The following is a 3,300-nucleotide window of genomic DNA, read 5'->3' as shown; positions in this document are numbered from 1 at the left end:
TGTGCTTTGGTGAGGGGAATTATGCTAGGCACCCGTACAGTGCTGAGTGTGGACGTGTGTGATGGTGAGGGGCCAATGTGCCAGGCACCGTGAGTGTGCTAAGAGTGAGCGTACTTGATAATTTTATAGTGATATTTGACTTGATATGTACATTTGACATATAGGCATAGAGATGTCTTTTACTCATGCTAACTGGTAAATGAAATGTCTTATTTGCATTGGACTTTGACTGTTATACTTGAAAGGCATGTCTAATTTTCTGTAATTGTGAACGAGCTGATCATGACATCTTTTGAGTTATTTGCTTTAACTGTCTCTATCATATTATTAGTAGTTATTGATTATTAGTATTGGACACTGGCCTTCTTCTGAGCTTGTCACTGCTTTCAGCCCAAGGTTACGATTGTTACTTATTAAGTACATAGGGTCGGTTGTACTCATACTACACTCTGCACTTCATATGCTGATCCAAGTACTTTTGGGCGCAGTGATTGCTAGTGTTCGCACCGGTACTAGCTAGTGAAAGCTACGAGGTAGCTGCTATGTCATCCCCAGACCTTGAAGTTCTCTTTCATTTATTTCTATTATCACTGTTCTATTGTTTCAGACAGTTTGTAATGAGGATTTGACCATGTATTTTGAGATTATGTAGTGCTCATGTATTTGTTGACACCAAATCATTGGGATGGTTGTAGTTGCACTATTGTTGTTATTTTAGATGTTTATAATTATCCCGCTATTGAGATCATTAAGTTTCTGTTATTTGATTTAAATGTTATTGTGAAGTTGATGGCATGCCTAGCAAGCAATGTTAGGCACCATCATTGTTCCGATGGGAGTTTAGATCATGACAAGTTGGTATCATAGCTCTACGTTGCCTAGGTCTCATGATTCATGAACAAGTTTAGTAGAGTCTTGCGGATCGGTACAGAGACGTCTGTACTTATCTTCGAAAGGCTACCGAACTATTAGGAAACTTTACCTTCTTGTATTCTGGTCGTGCATATTTGTTAATTTTGAAATCTGAACCCTTACTCTTCTATTTTCTCATAGATAGTGTGGACACGTTCAAATGATCAGGCACTAGAGCCACCAGTCAGGGCCGTGAGAGGCCGAGGCCGAGGTAGAGCTCGCACTACAGCTAGAGTAGCATTTGTGGATCCTCCAGTTGCTCCAATGGAGGAGTAATTTTCGGATACTATTGAGCCGGTGGGACCAGCCCAGACATTTGTGGTAATTATTGTTATACCTAGACTTCAGGAGGCATTGGCTCAAATCTTGAGTGTGTGCACGTGCTTAGCTCAGGTGGGTATGATACCAATTGCACCATATACCTCACTTACTGGGGGAGGAGACTAGATTCCCGACGCCTGTACACCGGAGCAACTAGCTCAGGGTTATCCGATACCAGGGGTGCTACCAGTTCAGCAGTTGTTGCTGCTCAGGGAAAATTTTAAGAGGCTTGATCCTCCCGAGTTCAGTGGAGGAGAGTTATAGGATGCTCAGGGTTTTCCGGATTGGTGTTATCAAATTCTTCGCACAACGGGTATTGTGGACACCAGTGGGGTTGCCTTTACTACTTTTATGCTGACAGGGGCAGCCTACAGATGGTGGAAGACCTATGAGTCAGGTAGGCCAACTGCCACAGCACCACTTAAATGGCATCAATTCTTGGTTCTCTTATTAGGAAGTTTGTACCACAGACTCGCAAAGAGGAGTTACGTAAGGAGTCTGAGCAGCTACACTAGAGAGAGAGAGAGAGAGAGAGAGAGAGAGAGAGAGAGAGAGAGAGAGGATCAGAAGGTTCATTGATGGCCTCAACTATGGCCTACATTATAGTTTGGCTCGAAAGGCCGAGATGGATGCTAGGTTTGACCAGGTGGTTGAGATTGCTAGGCACTTGGAGCATGTTCGCAGGCTTGAGTGAGAAGAGTGAGAGGACAAGAGGCCCCGTGGTTTGGGTGTTTTTGGTGGTACCTCATCTAGAGGTCAGTCACATCACAACAGACGTCGTCCTTTTACCCACTCAAGTAGCTCGTCAGGTTCCTCGTGGTTTGTTAGTTAGCCACAGTTTATACAATTCTCTCCTAGTTCAGTCAGACCTTAGTACGCTTCTAGCTCAAAGCACTTATCGCACTCCATCAGTTTAGGGTTAGTCAGTATCGAGCTCTTCCAATTGTTATTCTAGTTCACGAGGTTCGATTCAAGCCCCACAGTCATCCCTAGTTCGAGGTTGTTACGAGTGTGGGGAGTTGGGACATGTGAGGAGGTATTGGCCTTGTTTTCTTAAAGGTCCCGTGCAGCAAGGAGGTTGTGACTCCCACACCAGTTGCTACACCATCCGCTCAGCGATCTCGGGGTGAAGGTCGTGGAGGACGAGGTTGGCCTAGAGGGGGAGGTCAGTCATGTGGTGGTCAAGCTCGTTGCTATGCATTTACCACCAGGTTAGAGCCATTTTCTTTCGACACCATTATCACAAGTATTGTTTTCGTGTGACAAAAGAACGCTTCAGTGTTATTTGACCTTGGTTCCACTTACTTTTATGTGTCATCCTATTTTTCTCATTATTTGGATATGCCTCGTGATTCTTTAGATATGCTTGTTCATGTATCTACACCGGTTAGTGATTCTATCGTGGTGGATCATGTATATCGGTCATGTGTGGTTACCATTTAGGAGTATAAAACTACGATTGATCTTTTATTGCTCAGTATGGTTGATTTTGAGGTGAATTTGGGTTTGGCTATCTTCGTACCATGCTATTCTTGATTGTCATGCTAAGACCGTGATGTGGGCGATGCCGGGTTTGCCTAGATCGGAGTGGAGAAGTTCTCTTAGTCACACTCCCAGTAGAGTGATTTCATATTTGAAACCTCAACGGATGGTTAAGAAGAGATGTTTTGCATATTTGGCCTTCGTGGGAGATGTTAGTGTCGATACTCCTACTACTATTGAGTTAGTTCCAGTAGTGAGGGAGTTCCCAGATGTGTTTCCTGTAGACCTGCTAGGCATGCCACTCGACAGGGATATTGATATTTATATTGATCTAGTGCTGGGCACTCAGCCCATCTCTATTCCACCATATTGTATGGCACCGATGGAGTTGAAGAAAGTAAAGGAACAACTTCAAGAGTTGCTTGATAAGGGTTTTATCAAACCAAGTATGTCACCTTGGGGTTCTACAGTTCTTCTTTTGAAGAAGAAAGACAGTTCTATGAGGATGTGCATTGACTACAAGTAGTTGAACAAGGTTACTATTAAAAACAAGTACCCACTACTGTAGATTGATGATTTGTTCGA

This window comes from Nicotiana tomentosiformis, chromosome 11 (assembly GCF_000390325.3).
Source record: "Nicotiana tomentosiformis chromosome 11, ASM39032v3, whole genome shotgun sequence".
NCBI classification, from domain to species: Eukaryota; Viridiplantae; Streptophyta; class Magnoliopsida; order Solanales; family Solanaceae; genus Nicotiana; species Nicotiana tomentosiformis.
The sequence above is the reverse complement of the archived record's forward strand: the minus strand, read 5'-3'. Positions refer to the sequence as shown.